General features: G+C 41.4%; 1 pseudogene; it reads left to right on the forward strand.

The window, feature by feature from the left end:
- The first annotated feature begins 387 nt into the window (after positions 1-387).
- LOC117129812 lies at positions 388-16,949 on the forward strand (annotated as a pseudogene).
- The last annotated feature ends 1,205 nt before the right edge of the window (positions 16,950-18,154 follow it).

An 18,154-nucleotide genomic window follows, 5' to 3' on the forward strand; every position in this document is an offset into this window, starting at 1 on the left:
TCCCTTGATTAGTTTTGTCCCACTGGGTTTTCTAATCAAGGTTTTTAATGAGGTATCAAGTTCACTTACACATTCCTAGTTGATGTATCTTGGATGCAACTCGGCCTAAGGCATCTTGGACCGACTTCATCATCTATCTTATATTATGTTTTAGTCTAAGTGTTGTGTTATTACTTTGAAACCGTGTGGAGCCTGTTTCCTTTAAGTTTTCTTATGTTTTCGAGACCTTGTGCATGTACAAGGATCTCTCTATTTAAGTGTATCACAAACCCTCATTCTAATCTAAGTTATCTTTTGTTTAAACCTTGTGTTTTCTTCTCCCTTGCTTTCACGAGTTAAGAGAGTGTCTGGTGAGTAGTATCCAGTCTGTTGGTGTGTAATATCCAACGCCCAAGGGCTTTAGAAAGGTGTGTCATATCCGATCTAAGCCTAGGAGTATCAAGGAGCCTTTCCGCAGCCTCTTGTGTCACCATTCGATCCACAGCCTTGATAAACTTGAGTCTTTGATTCGTTTATGCAAGGATCTATCCAAACCATCCAGAGAAGGGTCCTAGGATCTCATTAAGTGGTATCAGAGCACTCTGGAAGGGGAGTTTCGATTTCTCTTTTGCGATTTCTTAAGATCTACTCTTTGTCGATTCATATTTTGTTGATCAATCGGTTCTTGTGTGTTTATTCTCATTTGATCTGCTTGTTTCATTATCAGGATTGCTAGATCTGATTGTTTCGTATCTCATATTGATAGATCTAAGAATTTCGATCAAGTTTTGAACAAAAACCTTTTCACATTCTTGTCGATTACGTTATCGTTTTACTTGATCCGAAAGTTTCTTGTGATTGTGTGACTCGATCTGTTGTTAGATTCATAGATCAGGATTTGATTATCTCATTTCATCATCCGTTGAATCTGATCTGTTATTGTTTCAATTTCGAAAAGATAGAATTCAAATCGTCGCGTGTTGATCAAGTATCTTCATTTGCCGCTTTGTTTGAATACTTTGTTTCTTTGAATCTTGAGTTCTGATTCTTTTGAACTACTTACTGGTTCAAGTTTTTCGTGTATCAGGAAGCAATGGGGTCTGAGGAAGATGATGAAACCTTTGTGCGAAGGAATAGATTGCTGCAAGAAGCAATCACCAAACAAGTGATGGAAGCGATGGTGAAGTTACTAGAAGAGAAGTATGATCAGAGACCGCATGATGGGCAAGGACAAGCATCTGGTTCAAGACATGAGCCAAGAAGAAACAGACAAGGTCAGCGTGAGCATGCTGGATCAGAAGAGACTGATAACTTCTATGAGAGAAGTAGCCATAGCTCCGGTTCAAGACGTAGCAGTAGAAGATCTCGACGTGATCATGAGGGCCGGAGGCATAGACGCAATGAGCTATCAGGGTTAAAGCTTAAGATCCCTCCTTTCCATGGTAAAGCTGATCCAGATGCCTATCTTGAGTGGGAGAAGAAGATCGAACTCGTTTTCAACTGTCAGCATTACTCAGAGACTAAGAAGATTCAAGTAGCTGCTACCGAGTTCAATGACTATGCATTGAGCTGGTGGGATCAGTTGGTTACAAACAAGAGGCGCAATGGTGAATTTCCCATTGAAACATGGGCAGAGATGAAAGCTGTGATGCGCAAGAGGTTTGTACCAAGCCATTATCACCGTGATCTTCATCAAAAGCTGAGACTGCTCACACAAGGATCAAAGTCTGTAGAGGAATACTTTCAAGAGATGGAGTTGCTTATGCTAAGAGCTTGTGTATCTGAGGACAGTGAAGCTACCATGGCACGATTTCTTGGTGGACTCAACCGTGAGATACAAGATAGAGTGGAGATGCAACACTACTTGGAAATAGAGGAGATGCTACACAAAGCTATCTTGGTGGAGCAACAAGTTAAGAGAAGAAGTCATGCGCGTGGCAGCTATGGTTCCAATAGATACCAGACCTCTAAGGAAGATAAACCGAGCTATCAAAAGGAGAGCAAGCCACAGCCAAAAGAAGAAGCCAAGTCTAGTAGCATCTACAACAAAGATAAGGGGAAAGTGGAAGCTACAAGCTCGCGTGCAAGAGATGTGAAGTGTTTTAAGTGCCAAGGACGTGGGCACTATGCTAATGAGTGTACCAACAAACGTGTGATGATCCTTCATGCCAATGGAGAATATGAATCTGCTGATGATGAGACAGAGGCCGAAGAAGATCACAGTTCAGAAGAGGAGTATGTTGCCAACCCGGTTGCTGGAAGGTTGCTAGTTGCTAGAAGAACCTTGAGTCTTCAAAGCAAGACCGAAGAAATGGAGCAAAGAGAGAATCTCTTCTATACTAGATGTCTAGTGCAAGGAAAGGTCTGTAGTCTTATTGTGGATGGAGGCAGTTGTGTCAACGTTGCGAGTGAGACTATGGTTAAAAAGTTGGGTTTGAAGGTCCAGAAGCATCCTAAACCATATAGGCTCCAATGGCTCAATGAAGAGGGCGAGATGAGAGTATCTACTCAGGTTATGGTTCCCTTAGCCATTGGTAAATATGAAGATGAGATTCTTTGTGATGTGTTGCCTATGGAAGCTGGACACATTCTCCTTGGAAGGCCGTGGCAATCAGATAGACGTGTGATACATGATGGGTATGCCAACAAGCACACCTTTGAGTTTAAAGGGAGAAAAACAGTTCTTGTGCCTATGACTCCTAAGGAAGTTCAGGTTGATCAGCTTCAGCTACAAAAGAAGAAAGAGATAGATCTTCCCGCTGAATCAACAAAGCAACTAAACTTCTATGCCAAGTCTGGTGATGTTAAAAGATCTCTCTGCTCTAACCTTCCTATCTTTTGTTTATCTATAAGGAATCCCTCTTGACTACTACTAACATTGCACCGGAGTATCCGAGTGAACTTGTCAATCTTTTACAGGAATATCAAGATGTTTTTCCAGAAGATAGTCCCAATGGACTACCACCAGTGCGAGGGATTGAGCACCAAATTGATTTTGTGCCCGGTTCTACACTTCCCAATAGGCCAGCATACAGAACCAATCCGGTGGAGACCAAAGAACTACAAAGGCAAGTAGAGGAACTGATGGAGAAAGGGCATATCCGAGAGAGCATGAGTCCTTGTGCTGTTCCAGTGCTACTTGTGCCCAAGAAAGATGGGAGCTGGCGCATGTGTGTTGATTGCAGAGCCATCAACAATATCACTGTAAAGTATCGCCATCCTATTCCTAGATTAGATGATATGCTTGATGAATTGCATGGTTCTTGCATATTTTCTAAGATTGATTTGAAAAGTGGATACCATCAGATTAGGATGAAAGAAGGAGATGAATGGAAAACTGCATTCAAAACTAAACATGGTCTATATGAGTGGTTAGTCATGCCATTTGGATTAACCAATGCACCTAGTACATTCATGAGATTAATGAATCATGTTCTTAGATCATTCATTGGCATATTTGTTGTGGTATACTTTGATGACATCCTTGTATACAGTAAGAGCTTTAATGATCATATAGAACATCTTAGAGCTGTTCTTGATGTGCTTAGAAAGGAATCTCTTTTTGCTAACCTTAAGAAGTGTACTTTTGGAACGGATCACTTGGTCTTTTTAGGCTTTATTGTGGGTGCAGATGGGGTTAAAGTTGATCCAGAGAAAGTAAGAGCTATACGAGAATGGCCAATTCCTAAGACAGTGAGTGAAGTAAGGAGCTTCCATGGACTTGCTGGTTTCTATAGGCGCTTTGTGAAAGACTTCAGCACCATAGCATCTCCCTTGACTGAAGTAATCAAGAAAGAAGTCGGATTCAAGTGGGGAGAAGCACAAGAACTTGCCTTTCAATGCCTAAAAGAGAAGCTTACTAATGCCCCTCTTCTTATACTTCCTGATTTTAATAAAACTTTTGAAATAGAATGTGATGCTTCAGGAATTGGAATTGGTGCTGTATTGATGCAGGAGAAGAGACCCATTGCATACTTCAGTGAGAAGCTTGGAGGAGCTACCCTCAACTATGCAACTTATGATAAAGAACTATATGCCTTGGTGAGAGCCTTGCAGACTTGGCAACACTACCTCTGGCCTAAAGAGTTCGTCATACACACAGATCATGAGTCTCTCAAATACCTCAAAGGACAGCACAAACTCAGCAAGAGACACGCAAGGTGGGTTGAGTTCATTGAGACATTTCCTTATGTCATCAAGTATAAACAAGGTAAGGAAAACATAGTTGCTGATGCACTATCCAGAAGGTATGTTCTCTTGAACACTCTTGATGCTAAGCTATTAGGATTTGAGCAGATTAAAGGAATGTATGAGAATGATCCTGATTTTAAAGAAGCTTACAACTCTTGTGAGAAATTTGCTGAGGGACACTACTTTAGGCATGATGGTTTTCTTTTCTATGATAATCGATTGTGTGTGCCTAACTGTTCTTTGAGAGACTTGTTTGTTAGGGAATCTCATGGAGGAAGTCTCATGGGTCACTTTGGTATTGCAAAGACTCTTAAAACTTTGCAGGATCATTTCTTTTGGCCTCGGATGAAAAGAGATGTGGAGAAACTATGTGAGAGATGTGCAACTTGCAAACAAGCCAAGTCTAAGGTTCAGTCTCACGGTTTGTATACTCCTCTCCCTATACCTTATCATCCTTGGAATGACATATCTATGGATTTCATTGTTGGCTTGCCTAGAACTAGGACTGGAAAGGATTCTATCTTTGTGGTTGTGGATAGGTTCTCAAAGATGGCACATTTCATAGCTTGTCACAAAACTGATGATGCATTGCATATTGCTAACTTGTTCTTTAAAGAGATTGTGCGCATACATGGCATGCCTAAGACTATTGTTTCTGATAGAGATACTAAGTTTCTTAGTTATTTTTGGAAGACTCTTTGGTCTAAGCTAGGTACTAAACTCTTGTTTTCTACTACCTGTCATCCACAAACTGATGGACAAACTGAAGTAGTTAATAGGACTCTTGGAACACTCTTGCGTGCATTCATAAAGAAAAACTTGAAATCATGGGAAGACTATTTGCCTCATTGTGAATTTGCATACAATCATGCTGTGCATTCTACTTCTAAGTTTTCTCCTTTTGAGATAGTTTATGGGTTCAATCCCAACTCTCCTTTAGATTTAATTCCTTTACCTGAGTGTGAAAGGGTCAGCGTTGATGGCAAAAAGAAGGCAGAGATGGTGAAACAACTCCACGAGCAGGCTAGGCTCAACATTGAGGCAACAACCAAACAGTATGTTAAGCATGCTAACAAAGGACGGCGTGAGATGGTCTTTGAAGTGGGTGATCAGGTTTGGATTCACCTAAGGAAAGAGAGGTTTCCCAATGAAAGGAAGTCCAAGCTGATGCCGCGGATTGATGGACCTTTTAAGGTCATAAGGAAGATCAGCAACAATGCCTACAAACTGGATTTGCAAGGTAAGTATGATGTGAGTAATAGCTTCAATGTTACTGACTTGATCCCTTTTATTGCAGATGAGCCAGATTTGAGGACAAATCCTTTTCAAGTGGGAGGGGATGATATGATCATGGACCAGCTAGTTGATAAAGATGAAGAAGGAGAGACTAAAGATACACTAGCTGAAGAGGAAGCTGTCTTAGCCATTCCCACAGGTCCTATCACTCGTGCAATGACAAGGAGACTCAAGGAAGCCGTTGGAAACATACTGAAGATCTCTAAGAAGCAAGAAGACTGTCTTGGTAGAAGCTTGAGCCACCAAGACACACTCATCACCATTCATGTGATCTTACCATCAAGCTGATCATCATCTAGGCAAGTGGCTTGGTATACTCTTTTTCCCTTGATTAGTTTTGTCCCACTGGGTTTTCTAATCAAGGTTTTTAATGAGGTATCAAGTTCACTTACACATTCCTAGTTGATGTATCTTGGATGCAACTCGGCCTAAGGCATCTTGGACCGACTTCATCATCTATCTTATATTATGTTTTAGTCTAAGTGTTGTGTTATTACTTTGAAACCGTGTGGAGCCTGTTCCTTTAAGTTTTCTTATGTTTTCGAGACCTTGTGCATGTACAAGGATCTCTCTATTTAAGTGTATCACAAACCCTCATTCTAATCTAAGTTATCTTTTGTTTAAACCTTGTGTTTTCTTCTCCCTTGCTTTCACGAGTTAAGAGAGTGTCTGGTGAGTAGTATCCAGTCTGTTGGTGTGTAATATCCAACGCCCAAGGGCTTTAGAAAGGTGTGTCATATCCGATCTAAGCCTAGGAGTATCAAGGAGCCTTTCCGCAGCCTCTTGTGTCACCATTCGATCCACAGCCTTGATAAACTTGAGTCTTTGATTCGTTTATGCAAGGATCTATCCAAACCATCCAGAGAAGGGTCCTAGGATCTCATTACTCAACCACACAGAAGGGATACAAGTGCTTTGTTCCTGAGTCAAGGAGAGTTCTTGTATCAAGAGATGTCAAGTTCTTTGAAGAGAAGAGCTACTATGAAGATAAAGATTGGAAAGAGCTGGAGGATCTTTCACAACCTTCAGATAGAGCTACAAGCTTGAGACAGATACTAGAAGGTCTTGGAATTGGAATGTCCCAGGAGTCGACAGAGAATCAGTCATCTGAAAGACAAGAAGCTGAAGAACCATCTCACCTTGATCATGAGGGAGGGAATGGAATTGAGCCGGATGAGAATCAAGATTTTGCGGATCATCCTGATCAAGGTGGAGCTGAACCAAGTAATGAAGAGCCTAATGAGCTACCAGAACAAGGAGGAGTGGAAGCTACTGAAGTAGAAGCACCAGAGCAAGCACCAGCTGAGGTACCATTAAGGAGAAGCACACGGCTGAAGAGAGATGCTTCCAACTGGGTAAACACGAGAGTGTACTACAATGCCCAGGCTGTGGAGCATCCTTCTCAAGCTGTGTGTTCATTTGCTTGTTATCCAAAGGAGCATTGCGCATTCATGATGAGCCTAGATGAAAGCAGTATACCAAGATCATATGAAGAAGCAATGCTACATCAAGATTGGAAGGAATCTGTTGGAGATGAAGCAAATGCCATGATAAAGAATGACACTTGGTTTGAAAGTGAGTTACCAAAAGGAAAGAAGGCAGTAACCAGCAAGTGGATATTCACCATTAAGTATCTACCTGATGGAACCATTGAGAGAAAGAAGACAAGACTGGTGGCTAGAGGATACACTCAAACATATGGGGAAGACTACATTGACACCTTTGCTCCTGTTGCCAAGCTACATACAATAAGGATTGTATTGTCTCTTGCTGTGAACCTTGAGTGGGAGCTTTGGCAGATGGATGTGAAGAATGCCTTTCTTCAAGGAGAGCTAGAGGATGAAGTGTATATGCATCCACCACCAGGCCTAGAGCATCTGGTGAAACCAGGGAATGTATTGAGACTCAAGAAGGCAATCTATGGGTTAAAGCAATCACCTAGAGCATGGTACAACAAGCTGAGCACTACTCTGAATGGGCATGGGTTCAAGAAGTCAGATTTGGATCACACCCTCTTCACTCTCACTACACCTTCAGGTATCATCTGTCTACTTGTATATGTTGATGACATTATCATAACAGGTAGTGATAAGGCTGGTATAAAAGCCACAAAGGAGTTTTTGAAATCTGTGTTTGAAATCAAAGACTTAGGGGAAATGAAATACTTCCTTGGAATTGAGTTGTGTAGATCTAAGGAAGGATTGTTCATTTCCCAAAGGAAGTATACACTTGATCTTTTGAAAGATGCAGGTATACAAGGAGACAAGACAGCAAAGATGCCTCTTGAAGATGGATACAAGGTTCCACGTGAGGGGGAGATTGAAGACAGCAAGGCCTTTCATGATCCAAAGCTGTACAGGAAGCTAGTAGGGAAGCTTATCTACCTCACAATCACACGACCAGACATATGCTTTGCGGTGAACCAAGTGAGCCAGCATATGCAAGTCCCAAAGGATCATCACTGGCGCATGGTGGAGAGACTTCTCTTGTATCTGAATGGGACGTCAAGCCTTGGAGTGTGGATGGGATGCAACAAGAGCACTGAAGTGGTGGGATACTGTGATGCGGATTGGGCTGGAGATAGAGCAGACAGGAGATCAACCACTGGCTATATTGTACATTCATTGGAGGCAACTTGGTGACTTGGAAGAGTAAGAAGCAGAAGGTGGTGTCTTGTTCAAGCGCTGAAGCTGAGTATAGAGCAATGCTGAAGCTTACCAATGAGTTGGTATGGATCAAAGGAATCTTGAAGAACTTGGAGATAGAGCAGGGAACTCCAATGACTATGCATTGTGATAATCAAGCGGCTATACACATTGCAACCAACTCTGTCTTCCATGAGAGAACCAAACACATTGAAGTTGATTGCCACAAGGTGAGGCAGATGATTGTCTTGGGAGTGATCTTGCCATGCTATACAAGGAGTGAGGATCAACTTGCGGATGTGTTCACCAAGGCTGCGAGACAAAAGACTATGGAGTCCATTCATACCAGATTGGGACTCATAGATCTTTCCCCAAGGAGCTGATCCCCTTTTGCCATGAGGTCTTCACTCTTTTTCCCTCATCAAGGTTTTGTCCCATTGGGTTTTCCTTGGTGAGGTTTTTAATGAGGAAGATCTCATGGTGGTTCCAAGCTTAACTAAGTTATTAAGTTAAGCTTGAGGGGGAGTGTTGAAATGAGTTGATCAATATGTGAGAAGATGGCTTAGGGAGTTAAGGATGTGAGAATGTGGAGGCAAAGGGAAGGAAGGTTAGGGATCGACCAGGCCGTACAAGAGGCCGTACTGGCCATACCGTCCGTACTGTCCGGGTCGATCCATAACTCGGCCAAGAAGAGAAGTTACCCGGGTAAGAGAGGTAAACGGCCAAAGGGGATTTACCATAGAAGATATGACTGTTTGGATGGATAGAGTGACCGCGGCTTATCCTGACAGTCTGGCACAGGCTGTAAAGGCAAAAGGAGTCTCACCCAAAGATGCCTTAAGCGTGTGATCATCCCCATTCGTTTACATTCAAATTAAAGCAACCTTATCCTTGACCTCACATGCTTAGTGCTTCTGAATACCCTAATGTCTCTCTCTATATATTGTAAACTCTGTCTTGATTAATGATTAACACGAGTTCATCATATTCTCTCTCTAGTTCATCATGTTTCTCTTCTACATTTCATAAATCATCTCATCTCACTTTAATCTTTCTCTAAATCTCTCAATACCTGTTCAACTCTCTAAAATCATAATAACTTCTTCATCCCAACTCCTATGAGATTTATTCAACTTCCTGGTGATTCTCCACCACTTTATGTATCCAAATTAAGCTTCTCACAAAGTGATTCATCCTGGTTTGATTGGAACGACGATGAAGCTGTGCTATTCCCAAACTGGGAAACTGGAATCACCTGATTTGAATGTGGGATAACTTCTTCTTGCCAACTCCTATGAGATTTATTCAACTTCCTGGTGATTCTCCACCACTTTATGTATCCAAATCAAGCTTCTCACAAAGTGATTCATCCTGGTTTGATTGGAACGACGAAGAAGCTGTCCTATTCCCAAACTGGGAAACTGGAATCACCTGATTTGAAAGTGGGATAACTTCTTCATCCCAACTCCTATGAGATTTATTCAACTTCCTGGTGATTCTCCACCACTTTATGTATCCAAATCAAGCTTCTCACAAAGTGATTCATCCTGGTTTGATTGGAACGACGATGAAGCTGTGCTATTCCCAAACTGGGAAACTGGAATCACCTGATTTGAAAGTGGGATAACTTCTTCATCCCAACTCCTATGAGATTTATTCAACTTCCTGGTTATTCTCCACCACTTTATGTATCAAAATCAAGCTTCTCACAAAGTGATTCATTCTGGTTTTGTTGAGATGAGTTGAGACGTTTGAGGTAAAGACACAAAGGAGTTGAGAACATAAAGAGAGCAAAGAGGTGAAGAGGAGGAATGGGTTGATCATCCGTACAAGGCCGTACAAGTGATCATCCGTACAAGGTAAAAGGGGTCAAAGTAACTATCCAAGTAACTCCCATGTACTGAGCTTAAGTTACACTCGGCCAAGACCTTATCCGAACGTTGAGAGGATAAGGGAGACGCGGCTTGACAGCTAGGACAGGCTGGCAAGAGCTGGAAAGGAAGAGCATCTAGTCTTGGATCAAGAAGATGCTCCAAACGTGTGAAGACACTCATTGGCCGGTTCAAATTAAAGCTTAGGCTCCTCTTTGACTCTACATGCTTACTTAGCTTTATGATTTCGAAAACCCTAAGTGTATGGACCTATATATATGTAATCTCATCCCTTAATAAAGATTAGACAGTTCTAAACAATCTTTCTCTTTACTCATTTCACTATGATTCTCCATTAGTCTCTAAGTTGTCTCTTAATCTCTTATTCTCCTTCTTTAATCCTTTCTAAACTCAGATAATCCTTTACATTCCTAAAAGTCATATGGTATCAGAGCCAGGTTGATTACAATCTGAGTTCGTGAGTGATTCTCTTAAGGATTCAAGTTTGAAACTTTAAAAGAACAAGTGAGTGTGTTTGAGAGTTTCTTGAGAGTTCAAAAGCTCAAGGTGTTTTGTGTGTGTCTTGGTGGTCCGTGGGAGGTTCATTTGAAGACTCAAGAGTGAATCTGTGTTCTAGAGAGCAGCGTGGGTTCTCAGTACAAGATCTAACCGGTTGTTCAAGCTATAGACGTCAAAGCTGTTCAAGATGGAGAGTGGCATGAAGATGAAGGTCGCGGTGACATTCAAAGGAACCAACTACCTAGTCTGGTCTAGGATGGTGAAGACTGCTGTGGGAAGCAAGGGTTTGTGGAAGCATATCACATCTGGTGAGGCTCCAAAGGTGATTACTCAGGGGGATGAAACGGAGAGTCCCGAGGAGAGTGTTGTAGAGAAGTGGCAACAAGAAGACATGATGGTGATGTCAGTCCTTCATGCCTCTTTGGAGCCGGCTATACTAGATGCTTATAGCTACTGTGAGACAGCCAAGGAGCTGTGGGATACTCTACAGAAAGTGTATGGAAACACTTCTAACCTGAACCGAGTGTTTGAAGTCAAGAAGGCAATCAATGGGTTAACTCAAGATGACACGGAGTTCACTAAGCACTTGGGGAGGTTCAGGTCTCTTTGGTCTGAGTTGGAGATGCTGAGGCCAAGCACGGTTGATCCAGAGCTTCTAAATGAGAGACGCGAGCAGGACAAGGTCTTTGGGTTGCTGCTCACGTTGAATGCAAGCTACAGTGGTCTTATCCAGCACATGCTATGGTCTGAGAAGCTGCCTGACCTTGAAGAGGTGTGCGCTAAGATACAGAAGGAGCAGGGCTCAATGGGTTTGTTTGGAGGCAAGGGAGACTTATCTCTTGCAAATGCTGTGCAACCTGACCGGGAAGAGCCTCCACAAGCCAACAAAGCTGGTTACAACAAGTATGAGGATAGGAAGTTCAATGGGAATTGTGATCACTGCAAGAAGCATGGACACAAGAAGAGTCAGTGCTGGATACTCCATCCCCACTTGAAGCCGGCTAAGTTCATGAAGGAGAAAGAGGCAAAAGCTCACATGACTGAAGGATCAAGCGGAGCAGGGCCATCCAACCGTGGAGCTGAAGTGGAGAACCGTGAAGGAGATGGAAAGGCTTTGGTGACCTACACTGGAGCTATCAACCCCCGAGGCAATGATCAAGACTTCATCAGGAGATCCGAGATGGATGCACTCATCAAAATGCTCAAGGATAATGGTAACATTCATGGGTATTCATTTGGTGGTTCTATGATTGCTAGAACTATAGAAATGACTCCTAATGTGGCTGAGATTGCTAGGATTGATAGTAAGACTGGAATTGAGCATTGCATTGATAGAAATGCTAGGATGAATGCATATAGATCACAAATTAGCATCTGCCATAGTGCTAGCAATACATCCAAACCATTGATTATAGATTCAGGTGCATCTCATCATATGATTAGTGACACCAACCTGATTAAAGATATAGAACCTACTAATGGATGTGTGATGATTGCAAATGGGGATAAGATACCTATTAAGGGAATAGGAAACTTAAAACTATTTGATAAGAACACTATATGAGATTTAAGAGTACTCAGGTTGTATGTGTGTATGAAACCCAAATGGGTAAAGAGAGAGAGCTTGGAAGCGATTTGAGAGAAAGGAAGTTTGATGAGTGTTTGTGTGTCTAAGTGTTTAAGAGATTAGTAACAAGACTGAGAACGTGTATAGAGATTCAGGATGGGAGACTAGAGAGACTAAGAGAAAGTGTTTCAGATTAGAGAAGGAGAAGGGAAACCCCCTTACTCACTTAAGTGTTTACAATCACATATACAAGGCTTTTATATGCCTTTACATTACACTCATAAACCCTACATCCTAAGGTTGTAAATAAATGATAGAATGGATGGCTAGGATGAGAGTAGACTGGTCTTGATGCTAGCTGGAAAGTGTGGTCGTGCCTTGACTGAATGGAAGGTGGGATTGATCCATTTTGAATGAAAGGCTAAGATGGACTCATGTGGAAAGGTGGCTGGAAAGGTAAAGTGCTTTTCTCTTTCCAGCCTGTCTCTTGGATCACTCTGATCCTAAGGGATATTCCCTTTGTTTCCTGTAGCTCCCAACGGTCCTCATAGCCAAGATAAACACGCCCAGACTTTGCACTTCTTCAACATTGCTTAAACCGGATGTGTGGGCGAGATGATTGGCAGTACGGTCGATGGTACGGACCTCCTGTCCGTACCACTCGCCCTATATTTGCCCAACACTCTTTCTCACTTCTTTGGTCGATCCACCATCTTCTTTGGTTCGCCCTTGGCCGTACCAGGCCGTACAAGGCCGCCCTATAATTGCACCTTGGACCATCTTCTCTCTAACTCCTCCAAAGCCTTCACATGATCAGTCTTAGTCTTCCCTAGACTTAACTTCCCAAGATAACTACTTCAGAACACTTCTGAAGCTTGATTGAACTCGTCTTGACATCTTCTAGAGCTTGCCCTATTATTGTACAAGCTCTATCTTCTCTTCAGTTCAACACTCCCCCTCAAGCTTGACTTTAGGAGATCCTAAGCCAAGCTTGGAACTCTGAAGAGTCTCCCTCATTAAAAACCTTACAAGGAAAACCCATTGGGACAAAACCTTGCAAGGGAAAAAGAGTAGAGCTCTCCAAAGCCTAGGGATTGGCCAGTGAACTCTTGTGCCTTAGAACCAGCGTGGTTGGACACAAGAAGTTCTGGATCACGGCCTAAACTGGTGCAGCAACTCATCAAGACCTTGCGCACTAAACAACTCAGCTTCACCTCTTCATGGAACCGGTTTGAAGTCTCCCCCTCTCAACTGACTTCACAGCCTCTTTAGAGAAGCTAAGAGATGACCCGGAACATCTTTAGTGAGGCTCAAGCAATGGTACCTGATACATTATCCCAAAGGTGCATCAGTACCTATCAACACCAACAAAATGAATATCCTGCATCCCAATTGATGTACACAATCTCACAGTTCAATCATAAACATTTTCAGTATCTTTTCAAACACAAGCAATGACTAAGATGAATGAAAAAGGATTGAAAAGAGTTTTTAAAAGTCTAAAGGAACTTCCCTTGTGTTTTTGTGAGTTTCCTAACTCGGCCAATGCACCATCTTCATGGCATCATCAACTTCTTGGAAAGGCAGAATGGATTCATCAGCTTCTCCTCAATCACCTCTCATTGAAGCCGCATTGATGGAGAGCCTTCTTCCTCACTTGCCAAGACTGCTCTGAACAGCCTCTTGCCTAGACACGCCACTGACTTGGTCCGGTTGATGATCCTTGTAGAAGTCTTTGCAAAGACTTGTTACTGACCATGGATCATATGCATTAAGACTCCCCCTCAAGCTTAGAACCAAGACTAGAAGGAGCTAAGCTTGTGATGATCCTATGCATCTCCATGGTCTAATAACTTTCATCTTTTATGATAGCTTTCTTCTTGTGAGTTTTCTCTCTTCCTTAACCAGAAATTAGGGTGTTTGAATCACCATAGAGAGTCTCACAAGACAAATCTCTCATTGCATAATGACCCATGCTACACTTCCTGTAGACTAAGGACTAGATATGTCCAATGGTATTATGCAATGGCCATCTCTCATTGCATAATCAATCACACTACACTTCCTGTAGATTATGGACTAACATGTCCAAGTGATGATATGTAATGGCACAAGACCTTTGTCTCTACATTCTTGGTTGATGGCGAGTTACATGTATCACTTCCCTTGTGTACCTAACACCACCACAACTCAATGCAAGATCAGATCATCCCATTGGGATCAAACCAAGATCATCCATCCTGTTTGATCACCAATGCCACAATAATATATGATACTTGAAACAAGCTAGACAATCAAGACAATCAAGCAAAGACAATCAATTCAGTTTTTTTTAAAATGCAACAATAGATGAATGCATTAGGTTACACTAACTATATGAATGAAACAGATTCAATCCAAATGGAACACAAGTCTAGATGATATTTATGCAATTAAGGCGACAAGAGTGACTCAGTTCATGCTTATGCTCACTAGTTTTATCAAAGCCAATGATTCAAGTAGCTTAGACATACTTCTAAATGCTTATAAGACATCACTGATGGATTTAACTATGGCATAGCAACAATCAGAACTGGACTGAGTCAAGACAAGCAGATTTCAATTTCTAACAATGACAATGCAAGTTCTATACAGTTCTCTAAATGCAAAGCTTATATCAGTACAATTGCAATTTAGGCTCATTTTTAAATGCATTACTACATGAATGCACAATCTTAAAGCATTAGCTATATGAATGCAACAGGTTCAATCCATGAGTAATATTAAAGCTCTGCACAACAGTTTCAATCAGAACCAATGATGCAAGCAACTTAGACAATTTCTAATTGATGCAAGACTTTCATTGATGGATTAAACATAGGCAATAGCATCAGATAACACTAGGATTGAACTTAGACAGTATGAGATATGCTTATGTATGCAAAATAACTTATCAATCATGATGCAAGCAGCAGAGACATTCTACTCAATTCTACAACACATTCATGATGATTCAAGCTATGACAACACTCAAGACAATGCAATAAGCAGAACATGAGATTCTGGGACTCTAGACATTACTTACTATCAATAAGACAATGCAGCAGCAAAACAATCTCAGTGAAATTAGCCTAGACATTATACTTAGAAGCTATAAACTCTTAATGGAATTAGGGAAAGCACATAGTATAATCAGGAGATAAACCTATCAAGACATATTAAGATAGATGAGACTAGGTTTACTCCCTTGTTTAAGGTGATGAGGAGTGTTCGTTGCCACTTGAATCCTCACTTCTTCTTCTTCTCTTATTGCAATCACCCTTCTGAATTTGCCACCATGATGGAATGCTTGTGGATGCTTCAGCTACTTCTTCAATCACCTCACAATAGAAGCCGCCTTGATAGAGTAGCCTTCTTCTTCACACAGCCAAGAGTGCTCTGTCTTAGTTTGAGCACCCTCTTGAATAGGCACGCCACTGCCTAGACCCGGTTAGCTTCTTCTTCAGGTACTTGCAATGTTAAGGAGAAGAACACCAGTGAGTTTTACAACCATCTGTGCTTCTCCCTTTTTGTAACACTTCTCCATTGTACACACAATGGGCACCATTCTTTCTCTTTCAACTCGGATTTGATGATGAACTAGGAACACCTTTTGTGAACCTGAAACATCACTCAAACTCTAGCAAAGATAAGTCACAATTGCATTGGGATCAATCCTTGACTTCATCAAGTTTGATCACCAAGGTCTCAAGCTTTATAACATTAGATAGAATCAAGACAATGTCAAGTTCTTATCTATGCAAGCAACCATTCTCTAAATACTAAGCAAGACCTTATCAGATTCAAGTCAAAGTATTTAGGCAATTTTATGCAACTTAGATTTTAATCTAAATGCAACAATACAAAGCAGTATGCATTAATCTTAATCAGTTTCTAACTCATGAAAGCAAGCATGATTAGATAATATAATCTATCATCTTAACAAGACAAGTTAATTTAGAACTGACATTAAGCATTTAACCATTTTCAATAGTATTGATGTCAAATCTTGATTAATAAATTATCAAGTTTGATTCCCAATATCACAAGCAATGCAACAGATAGACACAAGGCATTATCAAGTTCTATTCTTTGCAAGCTAAATCTCTAAGTACAAGTAAGATCCTAACAGATTCAAGACAAGTTACTTAGGCACTCTTAAGAGCTTCTTTACTCAGTACTTAGACATGAATCTAATACTTCAATGTAAGACAGCCACAAGACTATATGCAACAGCTTTAAATTCGGTTTCACTCCATGTATGCAAGCAGATTTAATTAATCACAACAAGCATCACTATGAACCGGAGCTAAGCATACTAAACAATTTCAATACCCAAACAAGACTCTTAAAGTATCCTGGGACAGATTCTAAAGCAACTTCATTTTAGCAATCTTTTAAACAATCCTCAGGTTTCCAATCACATCACAACATCACAACCTGTTCATACACTCAAGCTTTATACAAGAGAAAGAGATTTCCTTACAGCCAAGGAACTAGTGTTAGTTCCTTGAAGCTCCTTAGTACATGGGAAGATCCGAGCTGTTGGTGTCAACTCCTACATCTCCTTCTTTCATGGACCTTTCTCTTGAACCCACCATGCCTAAGACACCTCCTCTCTTCATTTTTGAGTCGCCATACCAGGTACAAGTTGAAAGCTTTCACCTTTCTTCTTGGACAGTGAATGGGAATGGCTTGGACATGCTTCCAATGGCCTTCTTTCTTCAGGACGACCATGAGAGAGTGGAGAACGACCAAGAACAGCTTCTGGACGCCATTGATGAGCACACCTTCTTCTTGAAGAGGTTGAACAGCCAAATGACCATGAAGCTTCTTCTTGGTTTGGAAATGGCATGGGAGTGAGCTTTGAGCTTAGCGGAAGCTGGAACCAAGTTCTAATGAACCTGGCTCTGATACCATATGAGATTTAAGAGTACTCAGGTTGTATGTGTGTATGAAACCCAAATGGGTAAAGAGAGAGAGCTTGGAAGCGATTTGAGAGAAAGGAAGTTTGATGAGTGTTTGTGTGTCTAAGTGTTTAAGAGATTAGTAACAAGACTGAGAACGTGTATAGAGATTCAGGATGGGAGACTAGAGAGACTAAGAGAAAGTGTTTCAGATTAGAGAAGGAGAAGGGAAACCCCCTTACTCACTTAAGTGTTTACAATCACATATACAAGGCTTTTATATGCCTTTACATTACACTCATAAACCCTACATCCTAAGGTTGTAAATAAATGATAGAATGGATGGCTAGGATGAGAGTAGACTGGTCTTGATGCTAGCTGGAAAGTGTGGTCGTGCCTTGACTGAATGGAAGGTGGGATTGATCCATTTTGAATGAAAGGCTAAGATGGACTCATGTGGAAAGGTGGCTGGAAAGGTAAAGTGCTTTTCTCTTTCCAGCCTGTCTCTTGGATCACTCTGATCCTAAGGGATATTCCCTTTGTTTCCTGTAGCTCCCAACGGTCCTCATAGCCAAGATAAACACGCCCAGACTTTGCACTTCTTCAACATTGCTTAAACCGGATGTGTGGGCGAGATGATTGGCAGTACGGTCGATGGTACGGACCTCCTGTCCGTACCACTCGCCCTATATTTGCCCAACACTCTTTCTCACTTCTTTGGTCGATCCACCATCTTCTTTGGTTCGCCCTTGGCCGTACCAGGCCGTACAAGGCCGCCCTATAATTGCACCTTGGACCATCTTCTCTCTAACTCCTCCAAAGCCTTCACATGATCAGTCTTAGTCTTCCCTAGACTTAACTTCCCAAGATAACTACTTCAGAACACTTCTGAAGCTTGATTGAACTCGTCTTGACATCTTCTAGAGCTTGCCCTATTATTGTACAAGCTCTATCTTCTCTTCAGTTCAACACACTAGAGCATTTTATATTCCGAAATTCACATCAAACCTTCTTTCAGTTAAGAAATGCACTACTGATTTGAATTGCAATGTTATATTCAGTCCTAATGATGTGAAGTTTCAGGATATTGAGAGCAGCCAATTGATTGGAAAAGGAGTTACAAAGGGAGACTTATACATGCTTGAGAAGCTTGATCCTGTT

The sequence above is a fragment of the Brassica rapa genome, unplaced genomic scaffold, assembly GCF_000309985.2.
Source record: "Brassica rapa cultivar Chiifu-401-42 unplaced genomic scaffold, CAAS_Brap_v3.01 Scaffold0169, whole genome shotgun sequence".
Lineage (NCBI taxonomy): Eukaryota > Viridiplantae > Streptophyta > Magnoliopsida > Brassicales > Brassicaceae > Brassica > Brassica rapa.